The 20,198-nt window shown below is 40.3% G+C and overlaps 1 protein-coding gene across 6 annotated transcripts in view; it reads left to right on the top strand.

Annotated features, from left to right (window-relative positions):
• The window catches only part of ACYP2 (acylphosphatase 2), a 168,390-nt gene that overhangs the window by 34,533 nt on the left and 113,659 nt on the right, over positions 1–20,198 (top strand). The window lies entirely within an intron of this gene.

Genomic DNA, 20,198 nt, shown 5'->3' with positions numbered 1-20,198 from the left:
CCCCCCGTTTCTCCCTCTCTCCCCCCCGTTTCTCCCTCTCTCCCCCCTTTCTCCCTCTCTCCCCCCTTTCTCTCTCTTTTCTTTCTTAGCATGTGTGCCCAAGGGTGGGGAGGGGCAGAAGGAGAGGGAGAGAGAGAATCTTAAGCTCCACACACATTGGGCAGCCCAACACGTGGCTGGAACTTAGAACCGTGAGATCATGAACTGAGCCAAAATCAAGAGTCAGATGCTTAACAGACTGAGCCACCAGGTGCCCCCAGAGTCAATTTTTTAAGCTGTCTTCTCTGTGCTGTGATGAACACTATCCCCACTTTTTAATAAATTGCTCCAGGAGACTGGTTTTTAAAATCATTCACAGTGACAAAACTGCCAAATTATTAGAAAAATAGGTTACAGACAGGATTATAAAAAATTACCTTCTCCTCCTAGTTAACATTACTTCACACTTGAGAAAGTTACCCTTTTTATAAAGGTGTTGTAAAAATATTTTTTCCACATCAATGAAAAGTAGTGCGTAGATAAGATACCGATAAATAGTGCTTTGTCATTTGTGTGTTTAAGTAATGAGAACCTGCTTTCAAACTCTAGGTGGAGCTCTTTGGTTTATATGTCTTTGTTCTATTTATAATTTTGAGGGTCTTTGTTGAAAAGGTATTTGGGATTCTTTTTAAAAAGACCTTAAAAATTTGTAAGTATTTTTAAACACTTCTCAAGTCTCCTTTTCTTGCTTTAGAGCCATATTGATAAAAACTTAAATTTTTGTTTCGTTCCTTGCCCAAAGAATCCAAATCCAGGCCTCAGTCATTTTCAAATCCATCTTAAATCTGTATTGTTATCTCCTAATGTTTAATGAGTGGGATGTTTCCTTGGTTTTTGTTTCTGATAAGTCTCAATGTTGAAATAGAATTGAGGTAAGGTGGGATTCCTTTTGTTGGTGGAGAAAGACTTTGTGGAGAACACAGCTGTTGCTATAGTAACTTCTGCTGTTTTTACCCCATTGTATACAAAGGTGTGTTAACAACTACCTTCCTGTAAACAAAAAAGAAATATTTTGCTGCCACTTCTTTTTGTCTTCCCTGGTAACTAGCTCGGTATTCTCTTTCTGCTGGGAGTACGCTTGAAGCAAAATTTCCAGAATAGGCAGCATGTTATTTTTGGATGGCACAACTCAGTGGTTGTGGTCCCTGGACCAGCAGCATCAACACTGGCATCACCTGGAAGTTTGTTAGAAATGCCTATTCTTGGGTCCCACCTAAGACCTACTGAAACAGAAACCCTGGGGGTAGGGTCCGGCAATGTGTGTGAGCCCCTGGTCTAAGCTATTTTGAAAAGATGAGAAAACTCCATACTCATTGATGCTGTGCTCATTTAAGCGTTCTCAAGTGCTTTTAAAATCACCTTGGGATTTTGTTAAAAGGCAGAATTCTTACTGAATCAGTTTGAGGTGGAGCCTATTACTCTGCATTTCTTTTTTTTTTTTAAAGATTTTATTTATTTATTTGAGAGAGAGAATGAGAGACAGAGAGCACGAGAGGGAAGAGGGTCAGAGGGAGAAGCAGACCCCCAGCTGAGCAGGGAGCCCGATGTGGGACTCGATCCCGGGACTCCAGGATCATGACCTGAGCCGAAGGCAGTCGCTTAACCAACTGAGCCACCCAGGCGCCCCTTACTCTGCATTTCTAACAAGCTCCCAGCTGATGTGCATTTTTCGTGTCCATGGATTAAATTTTGAGTAGGGAGGATGTTGACTAGGATATTGACTATACTCATGCCCACATATGGGAGTCATCTATGATTTATCAAGATATACTTTTGATTTGGTATGCCTAAAATCATTGAGTTTTCCCTTATCAGTCACAGTGTGAAGAGGCGATTTCTAGAATATAATGCTGTGACTCACCCTTGTTAAATGCTACAAGAGGGTATTGTTGGCCAGAATCTGTCTCTGAGACCCTCTATGCTAAACAACAGACACACTTGTGGATTGCATTACTTTTTTTTAATTGAGGAAACTCGTTCGTTCATGGCATGTTAAAGCTAGAGAGACAATTCTGAAGTTTGGTGTTTGTAGGCAAAATAATTTCAGCCAAAGAGAAGTGGTTCACAAGTGTTGGGAATCAGTCATTGCTCCATATTTATTGAGCACCTGCCATGTGAAGCTTTGAGCTGGGCACTTAAGGAAATAAAAAAAAAAAAAAAAAAGCTGAAGTCCTTGACCTTGGAGACTACAATCTGCCTGAGGAAATAACCTATGCCTGTGAAAGTTAATTACCAATATAGGGAACATTCTGTCAAATGGTAAAGAAGAGTGGTTGAACCTCAGAAAACCAAAGGATAGCTATTGGCTGAGGAGGTTAAAACTATGGAGTCTGGGCTCTGGGGGTGGGTAGAATTGGGCTATTTAGAGGAGAATGAAAGAAGGGGACTCCACAAAAGACGAGGTGGCATGGGCCAAGGTATAGCTTCCTGGAGTGAACCTTTGGTCCATGTGGGAACAGAGGAATAGTTCAGGCCACACAGAGTTTAGACTTCTTGTTTTGGGGACATTATGAAGGTGAGCTAGAGCCTGATTGGTAAGGATTTAACTGCCAGGCTTCTGAGTTTTGACTTGAATTCCTTGTGTACCAAGGAGCTATTGAAGAAGGCTTTGGTGGGGGGCGGGGTGTGTGTGAATGACCCAATCATGAGGATCTAGAAAAAGTCATTAAGGAAATTGTGCAGGATGAATTGAAATGGCAAAGACTGGAGGCACAAACACTTGTTGGATTGCATTGGGTGGCCTTGGCAGTAGGCCTGAGAGAACACTGCAGGAAATATGAGGAAGAGATTTGGCAAAGGAGCAATCTAAACTGAAAATACAAGTGGATTAAAAAGTTAAGATAAATTCATATAAATGGCAACTAGGGGCATTGGGGACTATATGTCTATCCTTTTGAGATCCTCCTTGCGGCAAAAAGCCTTTTTTCCCCCCATAACCATCTTGAAGACACTGTGTAGATTAGGTGGGTTAAGTAATACTACTTTTCTAATGGTTCGAGATTTATGTCTTATTACACTTGCATTTATCTTGTGGGTTTTGTATCTCGCTTTATGGTGCTCTGCCTTCCTGCAATCATGAGTATGTTTTGGATACTGCCAGTCACAAATTCCCAAGCTGTTAGGTAGTATTTTAAAGGCAGTCATCTTAAAATATTAAATCTAGACGGAACCTGAGAAGTAATCTAGCATAACACACACACATTCTCTGTCTTTCCCTGTCTTCTTTCTCTCTTATTCTTTGGAGATAACAGAAGTCCTCTAGAACTTGAGGCAGAAGGAAACTGCACTTGAAAATAATGGCTAGTATCACCATGCCTTGTCCATAAGATGGTTTACAAAGCTGTGTCTGATCTGATCACAGGTGCCTTGGGCTGGGGCGGGGGGGGGGCGGGGGGAGGTGGTCGTCCTGGTATGAATAGAGCATTCTGAACCACTCTTCCAAAGAGTCTCCCTCCCTATTCTACCCCAGGGGAAAGCCAATGCACCTTTGACCTTAGGGAGAGGGATATTTATTGACAGTCAATGGCCATTTGCCCATTAGCTCTCCCAAAATCCCTGGAACCATTATAAGAGTTTTGAGTCAGAACCACCCAGCCTAACTTACTGAAGAAAATACAATGCCTTACTACACCAAAACGCACTAGTGTGAACTCTTCTAAAGTTTGCTGCCGTGCATTTTAGTTCAGACAGTTACATAGCAAAATTGAAGCCTTAACCAGTGGTGCCTCATTGTTGTGTTTATGAGGGTGCAGCCTCAATGATCGGCACGCTGTCTAGTCAGCTAGCCAAGGAGACAAAAGAGCGTCTTTTCCATATGGCTGTGATATTGCCTTGAGAGCGTCCAGAGCATTATGTAAAATCTTGGATACATGATCTGGTGCATTGATGATTGCCTGTTTCCTGTAGGTAAACATTCATTCATTCCATGAAGTATCTACTGTATATCAATCAGGTAGAGTGATGGAGCTATGGATACAGAGATGAGTAATGTAGTCTCTGCCCTCAAAGACTTGAGGAGAGATGGACAAATGAACAGAGAATATGTATACAGGCTGAAGCAAGATGAGGATTTGACCCCAAAGCGTCTTGGGAGCTGTGTAAAGGACTTCACCCTTCTCAGAAACTGAGACCCTCCTGCTTCCCTTGTCACTTCCTATAGGCTGAGGTGACATTCATTCTGATACTGCGATATTTTATTATTGCTCAAACATGTCCACATCTCCAGTTTGGCTGACCCTTCTATCCTTGTGAAATCTGCCAAACACAGAACTAGGGAATCTGATTGTGGGCCAGACCAAGGACCTGAATTAGATGCCTGACCAGTACTCACCTTCTCACTAGCAAGTAGGTAGGCTGCCTTGTTTCTCATCTTGAAGTGTTCCCAGAACCACAGACCCATGCAGATTTTTACAGCAGTTTGGCTTTTTTATTCCCGCCTTTCATACCACCCCTTTGTTCCATTTCTTAGTTGGACATTGACCATCCCAGTATCCCTGGTAATGTGAAGCTGACAGAACTCACAGGCAGGGAAGGGCAGTGGCCCCTCTTGATAAAGGATTCCCCCCCCCCTTTTTTTTTCAAATGCTTCCACCAGTTCCATTTGTTGTAGCCATCACAAAAGCTAGATGGCAATGCTTAGGTCCCTTCCTCATTACTACATCTGTTGTCTTTCTGCTTCCAGCTTTGGCTGAACATTAAAATATACCCAATGTATCACCACTTGTTCCACCAATTCTTGTTACAATTAGTCAGAACATTTTTCTGGATAATTCAATTATCCAACACATCCATTATTTCTCCCAGCTCACCAACGAGAAATTTGACAAACCTATTTCTGTATCATTGCTCAAGTAATTGATGACTGTATTGAACAGGACAGGGCTCAGTAACATGATTGAGACGTATATAGACAAATGTGCAAAAACATAATGATGTAATTACTTTAGACATTATATTATAAATATTTTCAAATGAATAGAAACTGGGGGAATAGCGTAATGAACACTTACCTCTAGATTTCATAGTTGTAATATTTTTCTAGATTTGTCAAAAATATAGATACTAATTTTTTTTTTCTTGGTTTGGTTAGACCAGCTGTGAAAGATACTTGAGGGACTGTTGGGGGACATTTGAATATGGCCTGGGAACTAAAGAACCTTAAGGAATTCATGTTAAATTTGTTAGGTATGATAGTAATATCATGGTTATGTAGGAAAGGACTTTGTTTTTCAGAGCTGTATAGTGAAGTATTTGAAGTATAAATGTTGTGATGCCTGTAATTTTATGTCCAGTACTTCAGACTGTCATGAGGAAGCCTGTGAGAGAGGGAGTTGCATGGGAGATACCTAAAGAGAGTAATGGCTAATGGTCTGTTGTCATTCTGTACGGATGTAGTTGTTTTGAGTCTGGAATATTTTGTTAAGTTCTAAATAACGAGCCAATTTTTGTTTTGTTTTGTTTTAAGATTTATTTATTTTAGAGAGAGAGAGTGTGTTTGTGTGGGGGGGTGGGACAGGCAGAAGGAGAGAGTCTTAAGCAGACTCTGAACTGAGCATGGAGCTCAACGCTGGGCTCAATCTCACAGCCCTGAGATCGCAACTTGAGCCGAAAGCAAGAGTTGGACACTTAACCAACTGTGCCACCCAGGTGCCCCGCAAGCCAATTAAAAAAAATTTACCATATTATATGCAGACCAGAAACTCTCCTCATCTCTGTGCCATCCCAGAGCCTCATGCCATCCCATTTCCCCCACCCCTAGTATTATTGTAATTTATAATAAAGTGTTTTTATATTTTGGTATAGACCTCTCAAAACTGTCCACTCTGCTGTTGGCTCTATCCAAACATGCCCCAGACAAAACCTCTGTGTCGAATCTGCTACATCAAAATATTCAATAAAGGAAAAAAGCAACACGAATGGTCAATTAGGGACCGTCAAAAGTAATGGGATATTACCAAGGGAAGTGTTAATAATATAACTTCACACACATTACTAGGATAATATTTAGACAGGTGTAATAGAATCAGTTATTCTATATCTGCAGTTATTAAAAAAATACATATGGTAATCACTGAATTAAAGTAAGAAATTCCATTTAATAAAGAAGAACTGTGAAAATGAATATAAAACATCTGTTGGGAAAAGGTAACATGGATGGTAAGACACCAGTACTGGAGAGGATGATTATTAGAGATAATACATTAGTTGTAGTCTGGCTGTATCTGTAACCATTGGAATGAAATTTGAAGTATTGCAGTTTTCTGGAGATCTAAGGATGAGAAAGGCAAAATTTGTATCCCACGCATTCAATTAAATGGCATATGAAATGGGCAACCAAGGTGAAACACGGGTATGATGATCCAAAACTTTATTTTTGGCACCAGTTTCCATCCCTTTAAACCTGTTGGGATTTGTAAAACTTGATTTTGCTGCTGAAGGGGCCAATTAGGAATGTTAGAGGTGGTGTGGTTTGTGGTTTTTGCTTTTTGTTTTGTTTTGTTTACCTAAACAATTTTAGATGCTCTTCTTTGTAAACTACTAAAGTGTATTACATTCATCCTTTTACCTCTCTCCCCCCACCCCCACCCCAGTTGGAAGCTGTTGGGCAGATGTTAGCCTCTTCTGGACAACTCCAGTCTGTAATTTCAGCAATGACTGTTCCAGGGCCAGTCAATGTGTGTGGCGTCATTTGTGCTAAGGCCTAATGATCACTGTGTTCTTGAGTTCTTCAGTCCTTCTATGGTATTCTTCTTGACTTGTTGGGTCTGCCTGGCTCTTACTGGTTTCTGTAAATTTGCGGTCATGCCCATGAGAGCCTTTCCCTTCTCCCCCCAACCTTCCATTTCTTTCTTTTTCTCTTTCTCTCTCTTTCTTTCCTATTAATTTGACAGAGTGCAGGCGAGCATGCACACACGCAGGGAGAGCGGCAGGGAGAGGGAGAAGCAGGCTCCCCACCGAGCAAGGAGCCCGATGCGGGACTCGATCCCAGGACCCCACGATCACGACCTGAGCTGAAGGCAGACATTTAACCATTTCTAAAATATGGGCACCACTGACATAAACACATACTTTAATCTGGCCCTTATATCAGAAAAATTACTAGACAGTCTTCAACCTCTAGGAATTTGACTTCAAACTAGCTATAGTCTACCAGCTCTATCTGTGTTACTCTAGACATTTTTGGCAAACAGCTCACAGGAAAGGCCCACAAAAATTAATAGTTGTTTTTTTTCCCGCTAAGGAAAACTACTGTCTTGTGTTTTTATAAGTTAATTTTGTTTTTAAATAAAAGAACTGCCCTTATTTTAAAAGTGAAATAGTGCTAAAAATAACAAACAGCAGCCTCCCCTCTTCAAACCATCCCATCCTACTCCTCAACAATTGTTTTAATGATTTCTTTGGGTGTTCCTTTGAATTTCTAAGTAATATCCTTAAAGTATACTTCAAGTATAAAGTATATATATCTCTATTGATGTTCTATTATGATAGATGAAGAGGTAACTGTTACACTGCTTATACCACACTTAGCTTTCCTCATTCCCCAATGTGTCTGTGTCTGACTTTGGGTTAAATGAAGCAGAAGTCAGTTTTTATATTCTGAGATCTCCGTGTTCACTGTTAGGTGAGTAGTCTGTTCCCCAAGAATATGCTTGTGAGCCCTTGGGAGGCTATCCTTGCAGGTCCCTGTAACTTGCCTCCCTTCTCCTTTTCTTTTTTCTTTTTTCTTTTTTTTAAAGATTTATTTGTTTTAGAGAGAGTGTGCACATCCGAGAGAGTGTGCAGCAGGGGAAGGGGCAGAGGCAGTGGGAGAGGGAGAGAGAGAATCTCAAGCAGACTCCACACTGAGGACAGAGTCCATTGTGACCTCCGTCTCCCGACACTGGTATCATGATCCGAGCCAGAATAAAGAGTCGCTCAACTGACTGAGACCCCCCCAGGCACCCCTTTTGCTTTTAAAGCCTGGGAGGGGGTCCAGCTGTTCTTCATCCTCCTAAGAAGCCCCTAGGGAGGAATCTGGCTCCAGTTTTTGTCTTTTTATAATTTGGTGATACTTAATGATATTTGATTGTCCGTTATATACAGTTGGCAAACTTTTACCCCCAAATACAGTTATATTTTATCAAAAACACTATTTTTTTAGAAGATTTTTATTTATTTGACACAGAGACACAGCTAGGAAGGGAATACAAGCAGTGGGAGAGAGAGAAGCAGGCTTTCTGTGGAGCAGGGAGCCCGATGTGGGGCTGGATCCCAGGACTTTGGGATCATGACCTGAGCCGAAGGCAGACGCTTAATGACTGAGCCACCCAGGCGCCCCTCAAAAACACTTTTTAAAAACATTTTATTCTAGAGAGTGTGAGAGAGAGCACACAAGTGGGGGGAGTGGGAGAGAGAGAATCTCAAGCAGATTCCATGCAGAGTGCAGAGACCAACACGGGGCTTGATCGGAGGACCTCGAAATCAGGAGCTGAAATCAAGAGTCCGATGCTTCACTGACTGAGCCGCCCAGATGCCCCCAAAACACTTTTTGCCATAGACCAGACATAATCTCTCTGATGGGTAGAAGCATATTCACATCTCTGGCTAGATTTTGAAAAGAAGATCTTGAGAACAGGGATTCTGAATGGGGGATTTGAGAAGGAAAGGTTAGGATTTGGACAAGCCACAGGAAGGAGGTTATGTCTTTTATATTCTTGGTCTCTTGACTTTATCTGAAGCTTCTGAACTCCTGGAATGGAACATAGTTATGCAGTCATGGTTAACCTTTTACTGCTCCTCTTCCTATAGGTTGTTAGTGAGGGGAGTGGAGCAGTTACATGAGGCCGAGCATGCTGGCTTTTGAAGCTTATGGGTGGGTCTTGTATTCCCAAGGTTTCCTGCTGGCTTTCCTTCATGTCTGCTCTGTACCAGCCCCAAATTTGGGCCCTTTCAGTGTCACAAAACTACTTAAAAGAACTATAAAGATACAGGAGCTCAGTTTTCAGTCACAAGTGTCCCTCTCACACTGAAGATACCAATTAGAATAGGAACTATTGTAGAAGGACGAGTTGATTGTTTCCTATCTATTGAGGGTTTTCATTTCCGATGACCGAATTTATAAAAAATAAGTAACTTTAGCTGCCAGGAATTTTTCTTTGCATAAATTGAGCAGACTCTCTTGATGTCACTTGTGGTTATGTAAGAATTGCAATGTGTTAGTGGTTGCTAAATATGTTATTACCCTGCTGGAGAGCAATAGTGCTCTTTCTTTGTTCGTGAAGGTCAGTTTTCATGAGTAGAGGAATTATAAACAAAATTAACCAGGGAACTTAATTTTATTTCATGTAAGAGATTTCTTCACCCCTTAAGTTAGTGATTCTAAAAATCTGAACTGGAAAATTTAATAATAGACTAAGTAGATCTAAGCCTCTTTGGAAGTTAGACTTGTCAATTCTATTTTTGGTTTCTTAGGAAACAAGTTAAAAACAGCTTTTTAGGCCTTAATACATTTCTAATTACATTTCTTCTCTTTTGAGAAGCTTGTTTTTCTTAAAAAGGGTGCTGAGTTCTTTGTACTAAGAGGAGTATTGGTTTTAAAAATTCATATTCCCTCCAACCATACTCATTAAAAATATATGTAAATGTTTGCAAAGGGATACACAAAAGTCCTATATTTTAAGTAAAGCTTTTCACATTGAAGTTGTTGAGTATGATCATGTGTTTTTATTTGTGAACACATTTGTAGCAACTGCAGTGATGGCCTGGGTTAAATTTCTTTTATCTCCCCAAATCTGCAACACCCAAGAGTGTCTATAACCCATGGGTGTGGAAACCAAGTCAGCTTCCCTTTGTGGACTAGGAACAGTGAGCCGGAGTTGGGGTGTGTGTGTGGGGAACTGCCCTGCAGTCAGCCCTCGGCTCCTCTGTCTGTAGTTGGTAGCTCGCAGACCTCGCATGTTGCAAGGCTTACATGTTACCTTGACTGACGTCCACTGAGTTGCTTGTATCATTTCCAGACACTTTAGAGATGAAAAAAGTGGAAGGAAGAGGGTAATTTTGCAGATGAGTTGCTGCCTTTTTTGGGAACGTGAATGGAGGGAAATTGTGCAAATTCTCAGCCTGTCTGCCATGGTGACACCGTGTCTTTGACATTGGCCAAGTGGTGGTTACTAATGACTCTTCAGCTGCTCTCACCAAGTTCCAGGGAGATTGTTAGTGTCCCTGACAATCTCTAGAGGCATGGGGAGTACATACGCTTTTCTATCCCCTTCTCCCCACTGGCCATGCACCTACTCCATTGGCCATCATCTTGCTCCCCAAATACTGAAAGTTTGGAGGGTCCCCATCTTCACAAGGTTATTCCGTTGTCATTTAGTGCTCCATTCAAGTATCCCTTCCTCAGACATTTGTGGGGCACTCCATCTGAGTAGGCCTGGTGTCGCTCTCTGTCACCCTAGCCTAGACACGTAGTGTCATTGGGTATTTTTGTGTTTGTTTTCCTCTGTCTCCTTCCAGAATCTAAGCTCCATGAGAATTGAGCCTATATTCTAGTTGGTTCAATGGTATATGCCCATTATCAAGGGAAGGGGCTCAGCAATTTTTTTCCCTGTAAAGGACCAGATAACAGGTATTTTAGGCTTAATGGACCAACTAGTCTCCGTCACAATTACTCAACTTTTTTCTCATAGCTCAAAAACAGCCATAGACAATAGGTAAACAAATGAATGAAGTTGTGTTCCAATAAAGCTATATGGACACTGAAATCTGAATTTCACGTAATTTTTATAGGTCATGATTATTAGACTTTTTTCTTTCTTTCTTTTTTTAATAGATTTTATTTATTTATTTGACAGAGCGATAGAGAGCACAAGTAGGCAGAGCAGCAGGCAGAGGGAGAGGGAGAAGCAGGCTCTCCGCTGAGCAGGGAGCCGGACGTGGGGCTCGATCCCAGGACCCCAGGATCATGACCCGAGCCGAAGGCAGCTGCTTAACTGACTGAGCCACCCAGGCGCCCCTATTAGTCTTTTTTCTTAACCTTTTTTTTTTTTGGATAGCTTTATGTACTTATTTTTTAATATATGCTCTAATAAAATAGTCAAAATAAGCACTTGGCTTCCCAATATAATACATATTTTTAAATTCCAGTATAGTTAACATATGGTGTTATATTTGTTTCTGATGTACAATATAGTTATTCAACAATTCTGTACATTACTCTGTGCTCATCATGATAGCTGTACTCTTAATCCCCATCACCTATTTCATCCAATCCCCCACCCACCTCCCCTCAGGAACAATCATTTTGTTCTTTGTAGTCAAGAGTCTGTTTATTGGCTTATCTCTTTTTTTCTTTGTTCATTTGCTTGATTTCTTAAATTCTATATGGAAGTGAAATCACATGGTATTTGTCTTTCTCTGACTTCTTTCACTTAGCATTAGATCCATCCATGTTGTTGGAAATGGCAAGATTTCATTCTTTTATATGGCTGAGTAATATTCTGTTATATAATCTGTTATATATATATATGATCTGTTATATATGTATACATATATATATCACATCACATCTTTATTCATTCATCTATCAATGGGCACCTAGGCTGCTTTTGTAATTTGGCTATTGTAAATAATGCTGTAGCCTTAACCTTTTTAATTTGTAAAAACCATCCTTGCTTGTGGGCTAGATACAAACAGATGGCAGGCCAGATTTTGCCCTCAAGCTATAGTTTCCTGACCTCTGATGAAGAACATCGATTAGCCAACACTTAGTACAATTTATTATAATGAATGAATTAGTAAAGTAGAATGAAAGGGAGAAATTTTTACATGAAGAAATCAATATATTTACTCCAAAATATAGAATGTGAAAATATTCTTGTAAATCAATTCTGAATAAATATATTGTTCTAGAAGGATAAGAATAATATCCACTCTTTCAGTGTCCTAGATTTGGCCTGGCTAACAGAATACACGTTGCGAATTGAGTCTCAGTCAATTTAGACATGCACGACTCTTGTGTTCTTTGTGGTGAATAATGATAGCTATCAGGGGGCTGGTATGGTTAGTTACTCTCACACACATGCTACCAGTAGTAGCAGCAGGTTTCAGGCAAAATTCAGGCACACATGCAGGTTTTTATTAAGTATTCATTAGCAAGTAGCCCAAAGCAGTTCATTCAAACTTTCTGTAAACCCACTGGAATTCCAGTGCCCTGTTCTTGTAAGTGCTTTGACTTTATCTCGTAAGCAAAGTTTATTAAAGACAGACTACATTCTCAGGGCAAAAAAAAAATCTTGTAGTCACAACTCCTCTAAAACCAGTAGTTCATATGGACCAGTTAGAGTCAAACCCCTCGTGTCATCCCTATATTTGTGCAAAGATAGAGGAGGTTTTCTAAGCCATTTGAGCTAATCCACATACTTTGAATACCTTTAATTTCACCAGTGATAACTCATTTTGAACATTTGTCATGCCAGTGAACAAGTCACCAATTCACCAGGAAAAACTGGTTTGTGATAAAATAGCAACTAGGTAGCAAAGTGGCATTCATTGGTGTGAAGAGCAGAAGGATGTATAGAAGCTGCCTCAGGAACGTTGTCTTTTTTATAACATCAACTGACCGCTCTGGACTGTGATTGTTGATAGCAAGTTACCTGACCAGCCCCAGCCTTTAAAGTTAAACTAACTGGCATCGACTTACTGTCACCCTGATCATACTGAAGTGGGAACAGACTTTGTAACAACAGCCCGTGCCCTCAGTCCTTACACCATCCAATGGAATGTGTAGCCAAGGGCACCAACCTTCTTTCCGGTACATGTGCATCCCAGTGAGGATTAATAGAATTACAAGGGAAGGGGAAGAGAAATATCTGTTGTAAGTTTTGTAGACGTATGTAGTGACCACACAACAGCAGCTCTCCAGCATTGCCAAGCCTGGTGTGCTTCACCCTCTCTCGGTGGTTTCTTCTATCCCTGATCAGTCCTTTGTAAGCAGTCACTTAGCGTGGTCACCCCATTTGAGTGTGCTGTGCCTTCCTTGGAAGGACCATCACTGATGCAAAGATGAGTGGAAAGCATTCCCCACTTCTTAAATATTCTTCTAAAATAGGATTTTTATTGGCCATGTGAAATTCTGTCACATAGACTTCAAGTGTTTTTCGAGCTAGTTCTCTCTTGTTGAAGTGCATATACAGTGTTATACTGATGTTTATCATGATACATCAAAGCATTTATGGTACCATGAAAAACTCCCAATAAACACATTTTTAAATGTTTACTCTGTTATGAACAAAGCATAAAGCTTGAGTTGTTCATTGAATAGTGACAAGAGATTTGCTCTAATCCATCTGGTTTGTTTTATGTAGTGCTTATAATGACAAAGAAGTGTATTTTCAAGATAGTTGGCTGGGTGTACTCTGTCCTCTATAGAATAAAGCAAGGCTGAGGCCCAGACCCACAACTTCAAGTTCTTTAATTCTGGGCCCTTAGAAAGGTTGAACTGATTGGTGGAAATAACACTTTTACTTGAATCTGAGATTTTTTTTTTCTGTGTTCTGGGCCAGCCTTTGTTTGGATAATGGATTACATGACCTTTTTATGTTCCTTGTGTGCTCATAATTCTAGGGAAAAAAAAACATTTAGTGGAAAAGATTCGAAAGAGAATATAGTTTGATGATCATGTAGCTTGTGTAGGAATAGTGCCACATTTGAAAACAGTGAGTAGAATTTTAATCAAGGAGTAGGAGACAAAGGAACCATGTGCTCTTAAATTCTGGGCTATTATTTCTCCACCTTACTAGCTCACCCTGTATACATTCTCTTTACTTAGGTTAATTTTCCCCTAGTTTTAAAAAAAAATCACGAGTCCTTTCCTTCATTCACTCATTCATTCAGTGCATTCAAAAAATATTCATTGAGCACCTGCCATGTTGTAGGCACAAGGCTATGGCTGTGAACAAGCTGGATAAATTATCTACTTGCATACCCTGACATCTCTCAAGGGAACTGGGTAATTAATAAGTACACAAATAAGATAATCGTGAAAAATGATGAGAAGGAGATATATAGGATGATGGAGAGTAAATGAGATAGGGCACTTTAGGTTGGATGGTCAGGGGTAAGGCCAAACTCATTTTGTCACAGAAGTTAGCACCCTAGAATGGAATGAGGGGACCTGGCTTCAGGACCTGTGGCAAATTCTTCAACCTCTCAGAACACCTTGACAGCCTGAAGATAATGATGTCTACAGTAGTTAAAGAATTAGAGAAAATTCCTGACACTGTGAGCATTATTTTCTGTCAGGAAGGCGACAAATAAATATTAATTTCCTTGTTAAAACTCTTAAAATTGGGGCACCTCGGTGGCTCAGTCATCAAGCGTCTGCCTTCGGATCAGGTCATGATCCCAGGGTCCTGGGATCGAGCCCCGCATTGGGCTCCCTGCTCAGCGGGAAGCCTGCTTCTCCCTCTCCCACTCCCCCTGCTTGTGTTCCCCCTCTTGCTGTGTCTCTCTCTGTCAAATAAATAAATAAAATCTTAAAAAGTATAGGGCGCCTGGGTGGCTCAGTCGTTAAGCGTCTGCCTTCGGCTCAGGTCATGATCCCAGGGTCCTGGGATCAAGCCCCGCATTGGGCTCCCTGCTCCACAGGAAGCCTGCTTCTCCCTCTCCCACTCCCCCTGCTTGTGTTCCCTCTCTCACTGTGTCTCTCTCTGTCAAATAAATAGAAAAAAATCTTTTAAAAAATTCTTAAAATTATATATAATCTGAATTCTATAATATCCATTTTCCAATGATCTGATTTCAGAAAACTCTTCTGTACATCTTTGAATCAATTTAATACATCAAATATCTACTGGGCACTTACTGTGCACCTGTCCATGGTGATACATTATCACAAATGAAATAGACACCACCCCTGCCTTGTCAGAGGTCATCTGATGACCTTATCTGTGACTGACAAAGCTGTTTCTGATCACTGGTTCTCCTGACTAGTAGTGACAATGCTTCACCCCACCGGTAGGCAAATTTCATGTTCAAATTTTGTTGTGGCTGTGAAATGAAACAAACATGTACAAAAACTGTATAGAACATGGGCTATAAATCTTAAAATCTGATGAGTCCTCTCTTACAAAATGCTTATTTATGTGCCAATCATAAACTTCTGTTCCTCCACTAAAAAGAACAAAGGAAACAGAAAAATAGAAGATAACGTCTATGACCACCATGTGCTGCCCGGACAGCCTTACTTCTGGATTGCGTCGGGCTTGAAGGAAAAGAAATGGGGTGCAGTCATGTGAAGTCCTACAACTGGCAATGACTCTGAATCTTGAGCAATTTATCCAATTGAGAGTTGGTGGGGTGTTGTGTGTATTTTTGTTTTGGATTATCGTTTATATATAGTGGTGTCCACACTGGTACAGACCCAGATTCCCCGGAATTTGCCAGGGAGTACTGGCCATCTAGTTTTGGAAGGACTTCATATGGAAAGGACAAAGAATACATTAAGCTAACATCAAAATGATATTGGCAAAATACCAAAGGCAAATCCAATTCAAGGTATGAACAAGATAGGGATATCTGCTCTCACCACCACTGAATCCTGATTTGAGAGTTTAAGGTAATATAATAAAAACAAAAGATAAACCAAACTTGTGAAGCAGGAGGTAGGATTATCACTATTTGCCTTTTTTTTATTATGTTAATCACCATACATTACATCATTAGTTTTTGACATAGTTTCCATGATTCATTGTTTGTGTATAACACCCAGTGCTCCATTCAGTACCTGCCCTCTTTAATATCCATCACCAGGCTAACCCATCCTCCCAGCCCCCTCGCCTATAGAAACCTCAGTTTGTTTCTCAGAGTCCATAGTCTCTCATCATTCATCTCTCCGTCCGATTTCCCCCCTTCATTTTTCCCTTCCTACTATCTTCTTTTTTTTTTTTTTTTAACATACAGTGTATTATTTGTTTCAGAGGTACAGCTCTGTGATTCTACAGTCTTACATAATTCACAGCGCTCACCATAGCACATACCCTCCCCAATGTCCATCACCCGGCTACCCCATCCCTCCCACCCGCCACCACTCCAGCAACCCTCAGTTTGTTTCCTGAGATTAAGAATTCCTCATATCCATGAAATCATATGATACAAGTCTTTCTCTGATTGACTTATTTCGGTCAGCATAATACCCTCCAGTTCCATCCACATCGTTGCAAATGGCAAGATTTCATTCCTTTTGATGGCTGCATAATATTCCATTGTACATATATACCACATCTTCTTTATCCATTTATCTGTTGATAGACCTCTTGGCTCTTTCCACAGTTTGGCTATTGTGGACATTGCTGCTATAAACATAGGGGTGCGCGTACCCCTTCGGATCCCTACATTTGTATCTTTGGGGTAAATACCCAGTAGTGCAATTGCTGGGTTGTAGGGTAGCTCTATTTTCACCTTTTTGAGGAACCTCCATACTGTTTTCCAGAGTGGCTGCACCAGCTTGCATTCCCACCAACAGTGTAGGAGGGTTCCCCCTTCTCCGCATCCCCACCAACATCTGTTGTTTCCTGACTTGTTAATTTTAGCCGTTCTGACTGGGGTGAGGTGGTATCTCATTGAGGTTTTGATTTGGATTTCCCTGATGCTGAGCGATGTTGAGCACTTTTTCATGTGTCTGTTGGCCATTTGGATGTCTTCTTTGGAAAAATGTCTGTTCCTGTCTTCTGCCCATTTCTTGATTGGATTGTTCTTTGGGTGTTGAGTTTAATAAGTTCTTTATAGATTTTGCATACTAGCCCTTTATCTGGTATATCATTTGCAAATATCTTCTTCCATTCTGTCAGTTGTCTTTTGGTTTTGTTGACTGTTTCTTTTGCTGTGCAAAAGCTTTTTATCTTGATGAAGTGCCAATAGTTCATTTTTGCCCTTGCTTCCCTTGCCTTTGGCAATGTTTCTAGGAAGAAGTTGCTGCAACTGAGGTCGAAGAGGTTGCTGCCTGTGTTCTCCTTTGGGATTTTGATGGACTCCTGTCTCACATTTAGGTCTTTCAAACATTTGAATCTGTTTTTGTGTGTGGTGTTAGGAAATAGTCCGGTTTCATTCTTCTGCATGTGGCTGTCCAATTTTCCCAACACCATTTGTTGAAGAGACTGTCTTTTTTCCATTGGACATTCTTTCCTGCTTTGTGGAAGATGAGTTGACCATAGAGTTGTGGGTCCATTGCTGGGCTCTCTATTCTGTTCCATTGATGTGTGTGTCTGTTTTTGTGCCAGTACCATACTGTCTTGATGATGACAGCTTTGTAATAGAGCTTGAAGCCCAGAATTGTGATGCCACCAGCTTTACTTTTCTTTTTCAATATTCCTCTGGCTATTCGGGGTCTTTTCTGGTTCCATACAAATTTTAGGATTATTTGTTCCATTTCTTTGAAAAAAGTGGATGGTATTTTGATAGGGAATGTGTAGATTGCTCTAGGTAGCATTGACATCTTCACAATATTTGTTCTTCCAATCCATGAGCATGGAACGTTTTTCCATTTCTTTGTGTCTTTCTCTATTTCTTTCATGAGTATTGTATAGTTTTCTGAGTACAGATTCTTTGCCTCTTTGGTTAGATTTATTCCTAGGTATCCTGTGGTTTTGGGTGCAATTGTAAATGGGATTGACGCCTTAATTTCTCTTTCTTCTGTCTTGTTGTTGGTGTATAGGAATGCCACTGATTTCTGTGCATTGATTTTATATCCTGCCACTTGACTGAATTCCTGTATGAGTTCTAGCAGTTTTGGGGTGGAGTCTTTTGGGTTTTCCACATAAAGTATCATATCATCTGCAAACAGTGACAGTTTGACTTCTTCTTTGCCGATTTGGATGCCTTTGATTTCTTTTTGTTGTCTGATTGCTGTGGCTAGGACTTCTAGTACTATGTTGAATAGCAGTGGTGATAGTGGACACCCCTGCCGTGTTCCTGAGCTTAGGGTGAAAGCTCTCAGTTTTTCCCCATTGAGAATGACATTCGCTGTGGGTTTTTCATAGATGGCTTTTATGATCTTGAGGTATGTACCCTGTATCCCTATACTCTGAAGAGTTCTGATCAAGAAAGGATGCTGTACTTTGTCAAAGGCTTTTTCTGCATCTATTGAGAGGATTATATGGTTCTTGTTCTTTCTTTAATGTATTGTATCACATTGATTGATTGGCGGATGTTGAACCAAACTGGCAGCCCAAGGATAAATCCCACTTGGTCGTGGTGAATAATCCTTTTAATGGACCGTTGGATCCTATTGGCTAGTATTTTGGTGAGAATTTTTGCACCCATGTTCATCAAGGATATTGGTCTGTAATTCTCCCTTTTGATGGGGTCTTTGTCTGGTTTGGGGATCAGGGTAATGGTGGCCTCATAAAACGAGTTTGGAAGTTTTCCTTCCATTTCTATTTTTTGGAACAGTTTCAGAAGAATAGGTATTAATTCTTCTTGAAATGTTTGGTAGAATTCCCCTGGGAAGCCATCTGGCCCTGGGCTTTTGTTGGGAGATTTTTGATGACTGCAATTTCCTTAGTGGTTATAGGTCTGTTCTGGTTTTCTGTTTCTTCCTGGTTCAGTTTTGGTAGTTGATACATCTCTAGGAATGCATCCATTTCTTCCAGATTATCTAATTTGCTGGCATAGAGTTCTCATAATATGTTCTTATAATTGTTTGTATTTCTTTGGTGGTGTTTGTGATCTCTCCTCTTTCATTCATGATTTTGTTGATTTGGGTCATTTCTCTTTTCTTTTTGATAAGTCTGGCCAGGGGTTTATCAATCTTGTTAATTCTTTCAAAGAACCAGCTCCTAGTTTCGTTGATCTGTTCTACTGTTCTTTTGGTTTCTATTTCATTGATTTCTGCTCTGATCTTTATTATTTCTCTTCTCCTGCTGGGTTTAGGCTTTATTTGCTGTTCTTTCTCCAGCTCCTTTAGGTGTAGGGTGAGGTTGTGTATTTGAGATCTTTCTTGTTTCTTGAGAAACACTTGTATTGCTATATACTTTCCTCTTAGGACCACCTTTGCTGCATCCCAAAGATTTTGAACAGTTGTGTTTTCATTTTCATTTGTTTCCATGAATTTTTTTCAATTCTTCTTTAATTTCCTGGTTGACCCATTCATTCTTTAGTAGGGTGCTCTTTAGCCTCCATGTTGAGTTCTTTCCAACTTTCCTCTTGTGATTGAGTTCTAGTTTCAAAGCATTGTAGTCTGAAAATATGCAGGGAATGATCCCAGTCTTTTGGTACTGGTGGAGACCTGATTTGTGACCTAGGATGTGATCTATTCTGGAGAATGTTCCATGGGCACTAGAGAAGAATGTGTATTCTGTTGCTTTGGGATGGAATGTTCTGAATATATGTGAAGTCCATCTGGTCCAGTGTGTCATTTAAAGTCTTTATTTCCTTGTTGATCTTTTGCTTAGATCTGTCCATTTCAGTGAGGGGGGTGTTAAAGTTCCCCACTATTATTGTATTGTTGTCAATGTATTTCTTTGTTATTAATTGGGTTATATAATTGGCTGCTCCCATGTTAGGGGAATAGATATTTATAATTGTTAGAACTTCTTGTTGGGTAGACCCTTTAAATATAATATAGTGTCCTTCCTCATCTCTTATTATAGTCTTCGGTTTAAAATCTAATTTGTCTGATATAAGGATTGCCACCCCAGCTTTCTTTTGGTGTCCATTAGCATGGTAAATGGTTTTCCACCCCCTCACTTTAAATCTGGAGGTGTCTTTGGGTCTAAAATGAGTCTCTTGCAGAAAGCATATCAATGGGTCTTGTTTTTTTATCCAATCTGGTAGCCCGTGTCTTTTGATTGGGGCATTTAGCCCATTTACATCCAGGGTAACTATTGAAAGATATGAATTTAGTGCCATTGTGTTGCCTGTAAGGTGACTGTTACTGTATATTGTCTGTGTTCCTTTCTGGTCTATGTTACTTATAGGCTCTCTCTTTGCTTAGAGGACCCCTTTCAAGATTTCTTGTAGGGCTGGTTTCATGTTTGCAAATTCCTTTAGTTTTTGGTTGTCCTGGAAGCTTTTTATCTCTCCTTCTATTTACTATATCCAGCTAGGCTGTCATTGAATTCTTGGCTGCATATTTTTCTCATTTAGCACTCTGAATATATCATGCCAGTCCTTTCTGGGCTGCC

Source organism: Mirounga leonina, unplaced genomic scaffold (genome assembly GCF_011800145.1).
Source record: "Mirounga leonina isolate KUSES-001 unplaced genomic scaffold, KU_Mleo_1.0 Mir_125, whole genome shotgun sequence".
Taxonomy (NCBI): Eukaryota; Metazoa; Chordata; class Mammalia; order Carnivora; family Phocidae; genus Mirounga; species Mirounga leonina.
The sequence above is the reverse complement of the archived record's forward strand: the minus strand, read 5'-3'. Positions and strand labels throughout refer to the sequence as shown.